The sequence below is a fragment of the Argopecten irradians genome, chromosome 4 (genome assembly GCF_041381155.1).
Source record: "Argopecten irradians isolate NY chromosome 4, Ai_NY, whole genome shotgun sequence".
Classification (NCBI taxonomy): Eukaryota; Metazoa; Mollusca; class Bivalvia; order Pectinida; family Pectinidae; genus Argopecten; species Argopecten irradians.
This window is the reverse complement of record NC_091137.1, coordinates 45,922,213-45,941,348: the sequence shown is the minus strand read 5'-3', so window position 1 is coordinate 45,941,348 and position 19,136 is coordinate 45,922,213. Positions and strand designations below refer to the sequence as shown.

General features: G+C 34.9%; 1 protein-coding gene across 1 annotated transcript in view; it reads right to left on the bottom strand.

Annotated features, from left to right (window-relative positions):
- LOC138321833 (poly(rC)-binding protein 3-like) overlaps positions 1–19,136 on the bottom strand; it is a 223,302-nt gene that overhangs the window by 67,228 nt on the left and 136,938 nt on the right. Inside the window, exon 6 of the mRNA XM_069265822.1 lies at positions 7,829–7,880. The gene's annotated coding sequence lies outside the window, so the exon portion shown is untranslated. The remainder of the gene's footprint in view (positions 1–7,828; positions 7,881–19,136) is intronic.

Sequence of the window (19,136 nt, the reverse complement as noted above, 5' to 3'; positions counted from 1 at the left end):
CCTTTTGTATTTAATGGTCAAAAGCATATTGAGTGAAGTTCATTTGGTAGTAAAATTTGATGTGTCTATATGGTGGCGAAAAAAACTATTTTAAAAGAATGGATTGATATTCACGAACCTGAAAAAGGTTTCATAGATTTCACTTGATAATTCTTTAAATATCAAAATGCATGCACCTTGTGATAATGTCACCATGGTCAATGGACTAAAGGTGATCATGGCCTCTAGTGGACAATATCTGAGATCATTAAATGTAATTATCTCTAATTGTAAATGAAGTTTCTCCTGAATGTAATGTACAATGTACTTATCAATCACAATAGATCTAAGTACATATAACATTTGAAAAATGTCCAGAAATTGCGTCTATCGGACAACAGTTTTGTATCTCCAAAAAATGTCAAAAATCATCATGCTCACATAACTACCAATGAGACTGAATACCAACATGAAAATTTTAAGAGAAATAAATTCAATCAAAATTTCCAAAAGACAGATTTCAAAATGGTAGTACTTAAGCAATCAGTATTATATCCTAAAGCACTGACTATTGTTATTCTAGCTCCTGAACAGGTGCACTAGAACACTTATTCTGGAAAATGAGGATTGCATTATATCTTTCTTTATTCTTCATTTTAACATTTAATGATCAATCCAAAAAATATCGCCATATTTACTGTATGTAAAGGGTTTAATTAAAGGGCCTCATTAACCCCTGAAGACACATTTAGACCCTTCCTAGTCAAGGACAAGAACAGTCCATTGTGAAATCTCAGGGGTGAATGAGATATTAATCAGTGACAGTTGACATCAAATAGTTATATATAGGTAAGTTGATGGACATGATTATTGAAGACAAAGTTTGTTCTAGAGAAATTTGGTAATAATCAGGCCGATCCTTGCTGTAAAATAGCTCTGCATTTCTCACGCTGACACTTATCCAGTCCTAGGTGTTTGATCTCCAGGATTTGGGGAATACAGGACCGTAAGGAATTGCCGAGAACCGTCTCCTAAGTGAGATACTTAAGGTAGGTATCTTTGATGTTGATGGTAATATGCAACTGTCCCCTAATTCAGGGCTGGCTACACATTAGGGTAAATTTCTGCCAATAATTAACTTGTGATGTTAATGTTTGTGGAGTGTGAAGACTTCATTGACCCAGCTCACAAGGGTTTGATATTTGAGTGTCCTCGACCAAAGAACCTAAAATCTCTGGATTCCGAATGAAACAATCTTTCACTAATTTTTCCATGTTGTAGTAATCATTACACAATGAATTCAAAACCATTTTGCATATCATGCCAAGTTACCATGATATCTGGCCCCAGGATAATAAAATAGTATTAGATTCTTTAGATTTTTTGCTTTGCCAATCAAAAATGGCATAACATTTTGTAACGCTATCTGTGATTGGCTAAGTCTGAACTAAAGACTATTTTAGACTAAAGATTGTTTCATGGTCTGGTGTGTGTGAATAATGATCCTATCCCATTGTGGTTTGTGTGTTTAGAAAAATGAGTAACAAACTGGTCTGTGCTGTCTGACTTTAAAACCTCTTTTGCTGTAGCCGTCAGCTACTACGATAAGGCAAAGACTCCATAAATGACCTTTCCTATACAATATGTAAAATGTCCCATACCTTCCTTTGCAATAAGATTTCTAAAAAACAAAAAACATAAGTAAATCTGAAAAAAAAAATTGCAGAAAATTTTTAACAATTTCAATTCATGAAGTTATAACTTGAAGCAAAGAACCAAATTCTGACCTTCAAGCCTGGAGTCTATCTATATCGCCCACACGCGGTTCCAATTGGCCATCTCTAAAATAAGCACAATGTTGGCAGGTATATGTGGGACTTGACATGTTGATGAACATCAAGGTCTCAAACACAACTTATAACGTCTATCCTTCTATCTTACTTACAGGGAAAATCACGAAGAAATGTTAAGTTCTCTTTTGTTTTTGAAGGTTCAAGGTCATCATATCTCATAGGATCTTCTAATAGTACAAAGAAAACCAGGAATCAACTAGTCAAAATGGAAAAAAGAATGTAATAAAAGATGAAAATGTGACAATGGTTTTTTTTAAACAAAGTTCATTTTATTCTATGTATAATGTATTAATGCAGTTGAAACATCAAGAATCCTGCTTGTGGTTTCAATGTAGTAGAAGTTTTACTTTTCAGTCTCTTACAATTTCAGTAGTTAATAATAAGTGAAACCTGCCATAGTGACCACCTCTGTATAAAGACCACCTGTTTTATAAGACCACTTTCTGGAGGTCCCAAATGGCTATATTCAATATAATCTTACCTGTCTATAAAGACTACTTATAGATATGAAGATTTTTTTTCAGCAGTTTTTACAGACAGATTTGACTTGGTTTTATTTCAAACTGCAACTGAAATACTTCATGGTTTTATTGCGGCCAAAATAGTGAGACAGAGAGAGAGAGAATGAGAGAGACAGAACAAGTCATAAAAAGAGAAAGAGTTAGAGGGTCAGATGAAGAGAGATATATATTGAGAGAATAAAGCTGTCTATAAGAGTACTGTAGTTACAGGAAAGCCAGAGTACCTGGAGAAAAGCCATCAGTCTCCAATCAAGATAGTAAGACACAGAGAGAGAATGAGAGAGGGACAAAACAAGTCGTAGTGAGAGATGAACAGAGTGGGAGAGAGAGACAGATTGAAAAGTAAATCTGTCTATTAGAGTACGGTAGTTACAGAAGATCAAATGAAAACAGATGTCTACCGACACACATCTATTCTACGTCCAATAGAATCTCAGAATCTACTTGAATCCATCATGGTTGGCTTTAAAGTGATGGAGAAAATTGACACCAATGTAATCCAGTATTTAGTATATAAATATTGTATTTGGCATGCACTTAGGGCTTGTGTGTGGGCGTGTGTATTCAAGTATGTAAAATCTCAATGGGAAGGGGAGCTAACTCCATTGCCAATTTTGTTTTCTGGCAAAAATTTGGATGGACAGAGGTGTTCGGAGCGACATAATCGCACATAATACGTGTTAATTGGGATCACCTGGTCTGAGTATGATCCCGTTTCCGCTAGTATTTGTGCTGGTGATTTGGGAGAGAATTAGTCCGGGATAGACCGCGATGGAAAGTAGAAAGTGGATATAGTCGAAGCAATTGAGGACATGTGTAAAGAATTAGATGCCCACCTCGAGAACCAAGGCGACCAACACACATTCCGACAGCTTTACAAACATGTATGTGATGCCAAACCAGCCCGTTTTTGCCAGAGACAGAAAGGCCTTGGATGTACAGGTAACTACAGACGTCTCCCCCAGCTTGGGGGCATTAGGGGGAGGGGAGAGGGGGTGGGGATAGTACTCATGACATTGGCAGTATTACAAATATTTATACACTATAGAGGATCCCTACAAAAATCTCTTTGAGGAGACTTCTCCAAAGGACTTCACGGCCCATTCTTATTTGTACCTTCACTTGGCGACAAACTTTAAACAACAATTTACTTTGGCTATAGGGTTCTTTCTTACAAATTTGAAACAAGACATAATATACAGATGAACCGAAACGCACTGCATGCATCCAAGAGTTCTAAGCCATGTGACAGACTCTTTTTCGTGTTCATTATTCTCTCAAGTTTATCCCATGATGCACTAATGAAGCCGTTAATGATCTTGCCCACTTTGAGAATTTTTTATTTTTTTCTAGGTTTTGCATACCCTAAAGCCTCATTTCCATCATTGCACCTTTCTTGGCCCTGTCTCTAATTCACACAAACAAAAATAACTACACAAGTGCATCTCACCTATAGTAAACATCCCCATTTAATCAAAAGGTCTAAAGCCCCCGTTACTCCCCCTGTAATCACGCGTCCACTGAGACCGGTATTTACAGTAAAACAGTCGCAGCTAAAGATCAACGCCATATCATAGATCAAACTCCCCGCTCAACGATCGCCTCAACACTTCGTCTCCCAAAACGACAACACGCAAAAAATCACTTCACAGAACAATGCCTGCTTAGAGAGCCATGAAGACCTGGCAATGATCACTGCTACCCAAATCTGAACCAAACAGGTTCATAAAGGTTCTATCAGTCATACAATGCTATTTAACTCATTCATCCCCGAAGTTACATTTAGACACTTCCAAATCAAAGGCTAGACCAGTCCATTATGAAATTACAGGGATGAATGAGTCGAAACTGTCTATAAAGATCACAGATGGGACGGAGAACAATGGTCTTTTATACAGAGGTCCAACTAAGATGAAATTTACTTTTATGGACCTCAAGAACATGGTTGATCTCTTTACAAAGATAGATGCTAAAGCAGGTTTTATATTTGTTAAAATTCACAAAATATATGTGCTAATTTGTAAAAGGCACAAAGATCTTTTACTCTCGGTTGTCAATTACATTTTAGTTTGATAGAATAATTTTGTTATGCAACATATCTAAATTAACTCAAACTTTGGGCCGAAAAGTTTTTAACATACTCATTTTGTGTTTTGACGATTTCAGATTTAATTTTGTGAATAGAAATATCACTGGTTTCCTTTGGAAATCATGACGAGAATACATGTTCCTTAAACAAATTTCCTTGTTTTTCTATTCATCTTTTCAAGATCGTAATTTCTACCTATCGTATTCGACCCAATAAGTGCCTGTGTCCCTATAAGCGCCCTTTCCCCTTTTTGAGGCCTCGATTTCAATTGCCCAGGAATAGATAAAGACCAAAACTACACAAAACTGTATAGATTTGCAAAAACCTTTTCTTACTAGAACCTTTTCATTTTTTTAAACGCCCTGGGTGCTTTTTGGGTCGAATACGATATGTTAAACACTATCATTTGTAATGATTACTAAGTCTGAATGTACATTTGTTACACAATGTGGTATGGGCCTTACATAAATATTTACACCCACGAAAATAATGTCAACGCTTCATACTACAGAAGAAAGGATGCACACACACGCAAAAAAAAAAACAAAAATTGCTACCAAAAAACTAAAAAAGTAATTAACACATTCTAATGCACATGGAGCGAGCATCCTTTAAACAAAGACAAAAACATGTTATGATAACAGTTTGTATGTGGTTTTGTGTTTCTTAATGCAGTGCCAGGGAACGCATGAGCTTAAAATAAGAAACGGTAAATGAAATGGAAAGTTTCCAGGCTAGTAGTGAATAGTGTCAAGTGAAACCATCTGTCCTCTTGAAGGAACAGTCGACAAACTTGTGTCTATGCGTCTATGTGTCATTACTAGTCCTTGTTCTAAGGATCAGCCGTAATAAAGGGTAATCCATCGCCAACATATCTGTCATCGCCCAATAATGGTAAGGGTCTATAGGTATATATGACCGTGTAACACCCCAATTTTTTACCTGAATGTCTCGCACCCCTTAAACATTATCTGTATATCTGCTGAGAATATTCTTAGAAACAGCTGACGATTTTCACCTGAGAACATTTTCTAAAAATTATGAATGGTACCCAATCTTATCTTACGAATTTGATCCTTGACGTAACAATTCTCTGTCCCTTCCAAGAAACTTGTCCGATGGGCTTAAAATCTTGTTTGTTATCAAGGTCTTGAGGATCTAGACAATCATCATAGAAAAAATTAAAAAAATTAAAAATAAAAAATAAAAAAAATTCTAAGAATGTTTCAATCATAAAAACATTATGTGCCACATAGGAAATCACAAAGTTTGATACTTATGTGTTTATGTGTGTTTATGTATTAATTCTTAATAACTGTCTACCTTATCAGTTAGCCATACATATCGTTATAAATTTGTATTTCAACTGATCCTCAGAGATCACTAAAGATAGTCACAGCTGTTTTCTCCGCTACATTATAGATATGATATTGCTACCGAGATTGTTTGTTTCTTTGTGACGGCAATTCATAGAGCAGTAATATTGCCTTAAAACTAACATATCATGTGAAATATCTGAAGCTAATAAAAAGTTTCAAATGTTGATTTATTTTGTTTATTTATACATCGTTAAGGTGTAAAGTGTCTTTTGAGAATTTTTTTTTTGACAAATAAAAGTAACAATTAAATATATCATATTCAAGACAATAGAAGAAATTTGAAGTATGCTTTTATGTGGAAGGGGGGGAATTTCCAGAAGAAATTATGTTTGGAAAGAAAATGTTAGAGACATGCACTCAATAATAATGTCCTAAGGAATGTATTATAATCCAAGGGCTGTGATCCATTTATCATCTGAAAGAGTTCCAACTCTGTACCACGACTCCTTAATGATGCACAGGGCCAGGAAAACGGTCAGAACAGACTTAGGTTATTAGTGTAACTATGACAGCTATTTATAAATAAAACAATAGAGGCAGCCCTAAAGATGATGGGACTATAGCTAATTAAGGGGTCAACACATTAACCTCATTAGCCCCAAGGTCTTCAGATACACACAGAGATGAGACGCTGGGGAATTGATGCGGGGGTGGGGACGTGACGGGATGGGGGAGGGATACATATATACTGATTTAATAAGGGAAGAAAGGGAGTCATAGAACCCTATCTAGTTTCCATGTAGAAAAATAGATTCTTATCAATTTTGCACTTATCAATTTTGCAAGAAATGCATAACAATTATTAAATTTGCTTTTAATTGCTTCCATACATGGAAATAACTCTGTCTAAATGAAAGGAACATCACAACCCATAATTAGTTTGTTGTGTTTGGAAAGTAATTAAAAATGTACATAAATACTTAATCAATAATTTCTCAAATCTTTCATATCTTAAATCATTTCTAATTTTTGTAAAAGATCACTTGCTAGCAGGAGTTCCAAGAAAATCCATCCATGTGAATGACGTCATAGTATATTAATTTAATTGCCGATTTTAAAACAATCAGATATGAAAACAGGAACACAGTTTATAGTGGTGGTATTTTTCACTGTAATATGACTTTAATAACACCTGCAATTTCATAATGGACTGGTCTGGCCTTTAATTTAGAAGAGCCTAAATGTGTCTTCAGGGGTGAATGAGTAAGGCTGTAATTCTAAATTTACTTGTTGTCCCAAGCATTTCTTTTTCACGATATCTGATGTCCTTAAGAACTTTAAAAACCAATAATTTACACTTACACATTAACAAATGGAAGACAAATGCATACATTCCATTTCGCAAAAGATTTTTTTCGGATTCAATGTCTAGAAGTCCAAAGTAAAGAAGAGAACTCTCAAGTAAAACCAGGTGGGGTTTAGCTATAACTAACTCTGAATTGGAAGTTTATCAACTCACTTAAACTTGTCTTTGATAAAAGTGAATGTTAACACCTAATATACAATGATAAAGAGGTAAGTACTGCTAGGCACAAACCCCCATCACATCTTATCACCAGGCAATCAGACAAATTAGACAGGGGATAAGGTTGTGGCTATCTCGGCCACAAACACATGTTCACAATCACTGACGGGTCAATTGTGGAAACAAAATGAGAATTCGCTGAAAGAAAGGCTAGAAAACAAATCAGTCGTGGATAACTTCTGTAGAACTTCTGGGAGTATCCATATATATATATATTGGTATGGAATGTCCAGACCAAGAATCAAACTTGTGTCTTCGGTGCAATTACCAATGGCCAAATGACGCATGCTCCATCAGCGAAGTGACCGAGACAATGCCAATTGGAAATGAACCGCTCTCTTAATACCTCTTGTAAATACAGCAATAATGATTCAAGTTCAGTGAAATCTCACACACAAGATTACAGAAACTGAAATTACCAAACGAACATGCAGTAGAGGATTTTAGAGATACAGAATGAGGATTACGGAAAGTCAACTTACATGAACATGAGTGAAGGAGCAGTCCAACTTGTGTCCGTGTCGGTGCGGGGACCTGGTAATGAGATGATTGAAAAGTTAACCCTCACATGTAACTCTATACATTAATACAAGTAATATATTCATGGCTACACACCTATGATTAAACATCATCGACTATAAAACAGATGGTCTCTCATACGAGTTTGCTAATTTTAGAAATGGATTATCTCCCTTTCTTGCTCATGATCTCTGAAAATAAAATATTTATTGCTTTGGTTTACTGTTGTACATCATTTTTCATAAACTGCAGAAACATTTACAGGGACAATTTGAAATGTGCGAGTTATTTATATTTTTTTTATAGAGTTATGGGCCTTGATTAACTCTGCTTTACTTATTGAAATCAACGACAATCACTAAATCAGAAAGTAGGAATCGATACAAAAATATAAGGATATTATTCGCATCTTTTCTCAGGACATTTTGCAAAATTCAGACATAGCCTTGGTCATTAGTGAAATTTTGTGCATTTACAAATAGAATTCTTCAATGGAATCATTTAATGTTATCTACGGTAACCTCACATTGATAACAATCAAAACATTGGTCAAAATATTGTTACCGTAGTAGCAGCAACACTGTAGCTCAAATGACCTTTAGGCAGAAAATGGTGTCGTCTTTAGAGCTACAATTGGTGCCTTCTACTGCTAATGGTGCAAAGTAATGGTTATGCAAACCCTCATTAAAACATTTGAATGCATTTTATCTTACATGTTTTATATTGATTACCTACTAGACAATAAAACTGTACCATATAAAATATCAAATTCTCAGCAAGACATTTTTTTAGATATACATATGAAGGCCTTTCTGAAGAGAATTTATATGGCAAGTCTACGAATTTTACATCTTGTGAGTGGTTCGGTAGTTATTAAGAATGGTAGTCATGTTGGTTTTGGACAAAAACATTATTTCATAATTGGAAACTACAAACAAGTATAGAAAATTGTGCCTGAGTGCATGATTTTCGGAGGCACTGCTCCACTAGGACCCATAGGCTGAAAGGTATAGTAAGCCGGGTACATCTATTTGTTCTATTTCAGTAGTAGATTGGGATTAAAACAAAACATATTCAAATTTCTAGATTAAATTATGATCAAAGATGTTCACAATCCCAGGGGGTCATTGTCCCTGTAATTCGTGTTTAATCACCACATGCTAGCTAGCTGGGTTTCAAACAGAAACTCCAAGCACTTTCCACTACAAAAACTGCCTCCTTCTGATTTCTTCTGCTTCAAGCGGTCTTCAAATTTGATTTCACTGCAGGGATTCCTCAAGTTTTTTCATGATGCTATTCACTTCAATGATTTTATATCTTTCATTTTCTCTCCACAACATGCCCTCTGGTGTTTACCCAGCTTTAATTAACTTAAAACATTTGCTGAGAGTTATCTCCCTTTGTTGAGAGTTTGACGGGAAAATATTATATCAAGAACCATATATTTTTTCACACAAAAATGAGAGAGAGAAGAGGAATTGAAGTTACAAGTTCAAAATCTTAGCTGAATGAATAATATAACAATAAACACACAAAAACTAATTAATAATTGTAACTGTTAATGAGTTTGCATAATGATGAAAGAATGGGTTTTGTTAAGCATGCACAGGTGCAAAGACCATACAGATTAAGGAAACTCTATGCCAAAATAAACCTAACTCCAACATGAGAGAGTTCCAAATCAAGATCAGAGAGCTAGAACTCCTACCCTCATAATCAGTATTACAGAATTAAACAAGTTTTCTCATCAATGTCCCGTTTGACTTGCCTTATTTTTTGTTATTGTTTAATTATCAACATGAGAAGGCAACATAACCCTTGTTGAAGTGTAGAAAAAAATCTTAATTTAATATTTGGTCACGGTCCAAAACTACTGAGTTTCAAATATATCCGAAGGGTCGAGATATCAACAAGGCTGAAAACACAAGACAGCGAAGGAGACATGTTACCTGCATCAGAACCTTCCAAATCACACAAGTACCCAGTATTAAATTACCTTCCTCTCTCTAGTCCTACACTACACTACCAAACACTTAATTCCAGCTCAGGCCTCCAAAGGCTTTTGAAAATCTATTACGGCCAATTTAAAATCTCTCAGGGCCTCTACACCATCATACCAAGATGGAGAACTGCTCTGACAGGTAAGAAAAGTGACAAATCCTTGGTCGTCCTTTATGTCAATGTGATTTAGTGGTTGTGGTCGTAGTTCTGAGGTTTAAGGATCGCAGAATCAGTTTTTCACTATCCATTAGTTAAATTTTTCAGCATTTCTTTTTTTATTTTAGTTTCCTTCAACAAGATTTCTGAATAATACCGTGCACTTTTATAGGACTGATGCTAGAGCTTTAGTTCCTCTGTGACAAATCACTTCAACCCAATACCATTCAAGTTAAATCTGGGATATGTTTATAACAATAAAATTATTCATCTTGTTGTTATGATATCTGCCCTCAGTTGCTCAAACGCTGATCAGTCATTAAAGAACAATTTTCAAATCAATATTAAAAAAAAATTATTTTGACAAAATCTAATATTTCTGAAGTATTAATTTCATCATTTACCTAGTCCATGAAACGATGAAAAAACAAGGACATAGTCATTCAGATCCCCCGCCAATGGAGATATCAAAGCTGAAGTAAGTTTGATTGTGGAGACTTATGTGTATGAAAAAAACCAGGAAAAACCTAAAAATAGCAAAAGGCACTACTAGACCATAAGAACAATGTGTCTATGAAGTTTCATGGAAATATCTCTGCTAGTTTTAGAGTTGTGCTCCGGAAACGATTCTTACACAAAAATCTACCATTTTCAGCAATGTTTCCATGGTTACAGAAAAAAGTACATTAAGTGAAAACCTTAAAATAGCAAAAGGCACTACTAGACCATAAGACTAATGTGCCTATGGAGTTCCGTGCATATATCTCAACCGGTTTTCCAGTTATGCTGCGGAAATGAACCTGGTACAAAAATATGAAATTTTCAGCAATGTTTCCATGGTTACAGAAAAAGTGCAAAAAATGAAAACCTAAAAATAGCAAAAGGCACTACTAGACCATAAGAACAATGTGTCTATGAAGTTTCATGGAAATATCTCTGCTGGTTTTAGAGTTGTGCTCCGGAAACGATTCTTACACAAAAATCTGCCATTTTCAGCAATGTTTCCATGGTTACAGAAAAAGTACAAAAAGTGAAAACCTTAAAATAGCAAAAGGCACTACTAGACCATAAGACCAATGTGTCTATGAAGTTTCGTGGAAATATCTCTTCTGGTTTTAGAGTTATGCTCCGGAAACGAACCTGGTACAAAAATATGATATTTTCAGCAATATTTCCATGGTTACAGAAAAAATGCAAAAACTGAAAACCTAAAATTAGCAAAAGGCACTACTAGACCATAATACCAATATGTGTATGAAGTTTCGTGGAAATATCTCTACTGGTTTTAGAGTTATGCTCCGGAAACCATTCGTACGGACGGACGGACGGACAGACGGACGGAGACGAGGACGGACGGACGGACGGACGGAACCCATTTGTATATCCCCCGCCAACTTCGTTGGGCGGGGGATAATAAATAAAATAATCAAAATACCAATAATAGAGTCTATTAGATAAATTAATAAACATTACATGGATTATTCAGATTAAAAAAAAATTCTGGAACAGCGATTGCACCTAAAGCCCGATCATGAACAAAATAGGTGAACCAAGTCGATTGATTTGCTCAACAGCTGGTGTGTGTACATGATGTTTCTGAGATATATATTTCCAACCTACACAGTTACCAAAACTTTCTGTGGAGAAACCCTTCAAACTTTGATTAAAGTTAGCAGCCAAATTTTCTCCATGATCTAAAATATCTAAAATATTTACATTACCAAAGAAAGCAGTTCGGTCTACGGAAGACAGTATTACAAGTTACACAATATATCAACATCAATGTTTCATAATTTCTTCTTCCTGTGACCTATAAGGCGGCTTTTAGACCGTTTCTTACAGACTTACAAGTCAAAGGTTACCAAAACCATGGCTGAGTACATGTACTAAGGACCATGGGCTTGGGTTTTCACATGAATTTTCAAATTCTACTTCGGAGAATGTCAAGGCTCCAGAACCTCTGTTCTAACATTGGCTCTACCAGAAACATTCAACATTAATATGGACAACTTATCACAGAACAACTTAAAATTTTTCCATCAAACCATTTGACATAATGGATAATTAATGATTAAAATTTACAAAAAAAAAAATCAAAAAAAAATCAGGCCATATTGTGTATTCCAATGTTGACTTCAAAATGTTCTTGTTCTGCAGAACAATATCCACATTTCCGGTAATGCAAACTTAAAAGATATTCGTCATGTATAAGATTGTTCATTGTTAGATTAATAAGAGTAGTCTCCCTTAAATAAGTTATCTACCTTAGATTAATCAGAGTTGTCTCCCTTAAATGAGTTATCTACCTTGGATTTATAACAGTTGTCTCCCTTTCATATAATAATTATTCTACCCTTTAATGAAATCTTAATTTGCACCCATTAAACTACTGCACTTTTAGAATAGAGTTAATTTGGTTGATGAAATTAATTTTGTATATTAGAAATATTTTTGTATTTCAGAAATAACTGATAGAGCATTCCTTTGGTTTTCTAAGTGAATGTAGTCAGAAGACTTGCAATTCAAGAAAAACACAGACATGTTCTGGGGACTTACAAGTACATTGCACTTACAGAATTTCAAAAGCTAATATAATGTTATAGAACGACTAATACTTTTATACAAACTCCAAAATTACATTTCTCCTCCACAAATGATTGCATTCAAACTACCAAAATTTGAAAATGAGCCTCAAATGCATCATTCAATTATGATAATCTAATGCAACCTTTTCATTTCTAAATAAATTTCATCTAATTTCTGTCTTTTATAAGTCCCGCTGCAGCAATATCTCGGTAAAGAAATGTCGGTACATGAAATCTAGTTCATCTTATACAGAAATAAAGTACTAATATTGTCCAAAGGATGAACACACATTCCTTAGGCTTGACTATTTCACTATGTAACTATGAAGGCAAATTTGCACTTTTTGTTAAGAGCATTAGTCCATCATACAAGCATACTGCAGGCTCCCAAAACACAATTTTTCACCATACATACACCATATAAGTCAGTTACTGAAAGGATATTAAACAAAACAAACAATGAAATGATTAGGAGTAAATCGGTTAATTTATATTTACATTAAGATAACAACGTTAAAATGAAAATTTATCCTTACACTACACTGTCGGTATCTACAGAAGACAGAACTGTCTTTGTGAAGCTGCTAAGCACTTTCTGGAGATGTTTATAATCTAAATAGGCTCACACTTAAAACTGTCAAAATTATACATCAAATATTTGTATTTTATGACTCCAAGGAGGCTAAAAAGAGATCGCACATCATTTAATTTTCTTCACCCCCAGTAAACTGCATAATGCTTAAGTTAATTTCAAAGAACATTTCAGACAGAAAATTGATTATCTACATAATTTATCTTCATTCTTACTGCTTTTCATATACACTAAAATGTTGAAAGACTTTATTACCCTCAGGGCAGTTAGATTTCAATAAAAATGCTTAGAATAGAAAATCCTAAAAATCAGTTTATTTTACAATCAAACATTTGTATGATTTCGAAACAAAATTTCAAACTATGATCCAAGCACTACTTAGCCTTGATAGATCAACAATAATATTTGTTTATTCAATGCTCTTTTTTGAAAAAAAAAAAATGGTAAACTCTACAACCAGAACTGTCCATCGTGTTATATTATCTGAAGTCCTTACTGTTACGAGACTGAGATCATCTGAAGTGGTCCATATTGTTACAAGGCTGCACAGTTGGAATTCATTTTTTATGTCTCTACAATCATTCAGTAGTTGTGTTTTGGAAGTTTTTTGGAGAGTTTTGCCAGATTTTATAGGTCTATTTAACACAGGAGCCAATAAGCCTTGCAGACTTAACAGAGTCAGTGTTACAGTGTAACATTAAGTTTTTTTTGCATGTGCTAATTTTCTCTCCTACATAACTAAACAACCTTAAAACACGACAAAAAAAATGCTGGATGGGTTAGATAATCGCCTCAGATTGGGTTTTAGCATCTCCTGTGTAGTAATATGAAATAGTATTATCATTATGGCTGTGTAGTAATAAAAGCATACGTCTGAAATAGTCTAATGTTTGCTTCATACCCACAATGCAATCTAATACTACGATGAGAAAATCATAAAACAAGAAAATAAAACCTGATTTTTGATAATATCAGTTCTGATTCTATGACTATGATCTTTGACAAATATCAACATGAAAAGGTCAGAGAAGTACTTTTTTTTCCCTCTTCATGAATCTAATCTCAGTTTTGATATTGCAAGAGGACATCAACTATTCGTCAAGAGTAATAGAATTCAACCAAAAGCCATTACGTTTTGCCATTATAATGAACTCAATATATCACGTAGAATGTTTCCCCTCGTCAATGAAACATCGGACCTGTAACGCAATTAGCTCCCTCTGGCTGGAGTAGAATTATCCAATAGCCTTTCACCGAAACGAGCCAAAGTAGATGACACGTTGTAAAACGGTCCGCAGCATTTCGTGTAAACCTTCGACATTCGGTAAATGTTAAGACCTGATCTTTAAGTTAATAGTAGAACACTTTATGTTTCTCCTCAGACAATACACGGAAGGACACGACCGTAGGATAATTTTTCCTTTGTCACATGACGGCTAAATGAAACAAGACAAGGTACCGCCGGGATGGTTAAAACTTCATTATATCCTTTAAGTCTGTAATTGTATCAGCCATTGCTAAGTTTTCCGAGCTCAAGAGAGAAGCGAAACATATTTATGATCGCTGATCTAATTTTGACCTGATGCAGCTACAATACATAGAACAAATTCGAGCAGACGACACTCGCATCAATTCAAAAATGATTGAAAATCAATTGATGGGATGACCCTAAAAACATTAAGGTATTTGAAGTATAAACAACCTACCTTTTATAACAATATTTTGGAAACAAAAGATCCACTCAAATACCAGTAGCAAATATTCAAAATCCAAAATTACAAATCTTTGCTTGGTTAATTTTTTTGAGGAGTCAGGAAGTAAAATTGATCCACACTTTAACGTATTTTAATAACCGTCACTATGTGTAGATGACAACAATCTCAGTAAGTGTCTTTTATGTTTTGATGGTTTCTTTTCTCAACCGCCAAAAGAGTTCCACAAGGGAGATAAATAGGTGTTTGGTGATGCACAGACTCCTATGAATGGTCCGCTGTAGTTAGTAAAGGTATTCGGCAACGACAATGTGGATCCAATTTAGTCTTATGTCAAGTGACGGAGACTTTTCCAGCAATTCCACATACAAGGCATGGTGCTTAATGGCTTACCAATGTGTTTTGCACACATGAGTGAAAACTAGAAGGACACACACATACACACAAGAACATATGTGCAAGGTATGCTGAGTGCTGCGCTCTGTACACATACCAACCTTTCCACTTTATAGACAACATGTGTACCTAAGCTATAACCAGAGAACTCGGAGCCATCCCGCCACATCCTCTCCTGATCGTAATGCACAGCTGATGAGAAAAATTCACTTACTACAGAAAATTACAGCACTTTTAAACATCAATTCCGTGTACTGTAACGCAGCATATTATCAATCCTACAAAAAACTTGTCAATCACTGCAGAACTATTCATCTTTAACAGTACAACACTTCCATATTTCTTAAACCAGAAAACTTCATCGGTTAGGCAAAACATTAAAAATTTCATACTTCGTCTTTCTTCACATTTGAAAAACCTCCTTTACATTTTTCACCAGACTGTACGTTATCATGTTTTGACATTGTTAACACCTCTACAAATTTTGTAATGACTACATATGAGGTTAAGTTTACCAAACATTAAGTTTCCATTTATCAAAATAAAAATGAAAAGAAACTATCTGTAACATAATTAAAGCCTCATTTCCATATCAACTCTGAATAGGACCTGCAGTGATATGACGGGATGGAATGGGGCATACTTAAAGTTGCCCCCTTGGCAGGAGTATACAAAAAAAAATCCCATGAAAATTTTATTTTGTAAATAAAGATTTTTAATTGAATTTCAACTTTACTAACGAACCTCCAAAGATTGTAATTATTTTGTTTTTGTTTAACCAATTAACACCAATTAAGTCATGCAAGGACATGTCCAGTACTGGTGGTTCCAGAGAGCCAGAAAACTACCCTATGAAAAAGCAGCAGACATCTTAATTAACACAATTCATGCTCCTCTTTAAATGTTTACACACAACTCTCATCCCCAACCTCCGATCTGACTGTTTACAATTGTGGTACCACAAGTACAGTGAATTAAGACAAATAAATGGAAATTTTACAGTTTCCTCTCAGAATGCTCCCGACATATTTCAACCTTTGAAAGCACTGGTCAAGCTTCAGGTGGTAAAAGAAAATATACAATACAAGATTTCAACAGATTTAGATCAAAACGTATTAGGAACATATTATCAGAATGGGAGTTTTTGTGACCTCTACTAAGTTTTCTTGACCTTTGATCAGCACCTGGACATAATTTGCTGGTCTTCAATGTGGGCAAACAGCTACTGTCAAAATAAGAAATCGGTCAGTCAGGAAATAATGTTTATTGTAGTTTGGCTCAACTGCAGTCCATTCTGGCTCCGAGATCTGTAACAGCAGGTTATAAGTCTGCAAAAGATTTCAGGATTGACTCATAAGGCAATTTATAACAGGTTAATGTTAGCTGTGCACTGGACTTTTACTCTTGGCTCAACAGGCCATGGTTAGATCTCTGTACAATTTGTTTTACTCTTGGCTCATCGGACATAATGGCATAGACCTGTCTTTCACCGTCGCCCCATAAAAGACAGCACGAAAATCTTTATTATACTGCAACAAATGTAGGAAATAGCAAATTGATATATAAGAAAGATTTCTATAAACCTTCAAGGTGAAGTAGGAAACTAATGCAGTTTAATTTACACAATTATCATCATGAAATTGTTTGTGTCGTTTTGAAAGTTATGATAGTCTTATTGAATATCAGATTTAACAATCAGGACATGATGGAGGCAACTGCACAGGCTTGGTAACAAAACTAAACACAGGTAAAGGAAAATAGAGTACCTCTCTTCTACCCATAATGATATCAAAGGCTCGTAGTTCCCATTCTATCTGATAACGACTGGCCCTAAGTAACTAGCAACGTGTTGACACTATCTGCTCATTTAAGAAGATTTATATATTATCAAAAGTTCTTTTTAAAAATATATATTTTTCATTTCATCGTCTTCTAGTTGCAGGAATGATAGCTAGACTACTTCACTTATGACAACTTACAACTACAGGAATGGGATTACAACATCTTGCTATAGCAGTATTTGTTTTTTTTTCGTAAATCAAGGTAAACAACAGTAACCATGGTAACAGCCAAACACAACATTACGTAATCCACTGAAATTCGGTGTTGTATTTACTTTAGGAATTAGCAGGATCCTACAGAAGCCTGGTAGTAATCGGTGAAGCATATCATTCATTCGAAGCAGCGTTCAGTTTCCTTGCAGTATTAAGGCTGCAAAATTTGGTTTTTGAATGTTGATGCTTGTGTTTCAATTACTTATATTGCAATTCAATGCATTTTTAAATTTTACACTTTGAACAAATTTTCAAAGTATTTCAGAAGGTTGGCTTTCACAATTGGTGTAAGTTGTACCTTGTTTTGACCGTCACAAATGGTGAAATCGGCACTTTGTTCATTTCATTTTTTTTTCCATTAATTATGAATTAGAAAATAATATATATAACAAAAGAATTTATTAATTTTATTTTTCCAAAAAAGGCATTGAATACAATTTTTGTGTGTGAAAATTTCAGAATTGGGAATTGATATACGAAATAACATTCTAGAATATTCCCATAAAGCTATGTGTTACACTATCACAATACATGCTTTTTAGCATGTACTATTTCTGTAAAAACGCATGTGAAACTGGAAGCGAGCATTGATGTGATGGTGCGAGACTGTGTGTTACAGAACGGCAGGCTGGAAACTTCACTGTAAATAATCCCCTGGGAGAGGTTAAACTCCTCGCAACCAAAAAACGCCACTCTTATTCAGGATAATAGGCAAGACAATTTAAAGGATCTAGTAAGTACAAAGACGTGTAAAACTAAGAACGGAAGGATGGGCTCAGTGATGGTTTCACTCGACTGTGTTGTGATTAACATGTAGCGAGCCTTTCCCTGCCATTTCCACGAGCCTTTCCCTGCCGTTTCCACGGCACAGGTTTTGTATGAGAGAGGATTTCCATACAAATGCCGTAGGTGGTAAGGCACTGCACTAGTATGTAGGTATAAAAGAATCTACACCATCATGCATCCTAGATACAGCTCACTGCATGCAGTTACACATGATCTATATAAACTTAAGATCAGCGGGGCACCAGTATCAGACAAGGTCGATTTCAAACTCTCAGATCTAAATTCCCGATTTTCAATACAAGTATAATTCAAAACTATTTTGTTGCATTACACAGCAGATATTAATCTTATAACTGCCGTTCTTGATTTGCAGCATGCCGAACGTCGGGGAATATTAGCTATCTAAACACACATTCAACGCCATAAAATTATCAATTTGATGTGTTTTTAAACTCTGTGAAAAGAGAACATGAAGTTATCTAGAAAATTTGAGATTTTTTTAAACAAATTTTCGACTGATAACCCGATGTTTTTGCCTGACATCAGAAACATAAATCACCGGTTTGAAGCTACTATAGAGATTCTAGTAACATCTCAAGTGTATTACAACGGTGCAAGCTCTCATCCTGAGTTTAAGACCATGAGCAGCACAGCCAGGGATTCCTAATGAGTACTGTGTACTTGTCAGATGCCTCATAGGGTCCGTATATAGAGTGATTTTTTTAGTATCAACTCTAGCCTATCAACGAGCAAGATCAATCAATTTAAAGTACATGATAAACAAATAATCATTTTTTTAGATCCCACATAAAATCAGCATCAAAAGTACATCAGAAATAAAAATTCCAATGCGAAAATCCTTATGGGAGATTATCAAATACATCTATGGAAAAACTTTGTCACCCAATCAAGCCACCATTAACTGATATCTTTGCGTACGAAAATGAAAAATAAATACATGGCCTATATGACTTCTTTTATGAGACAAA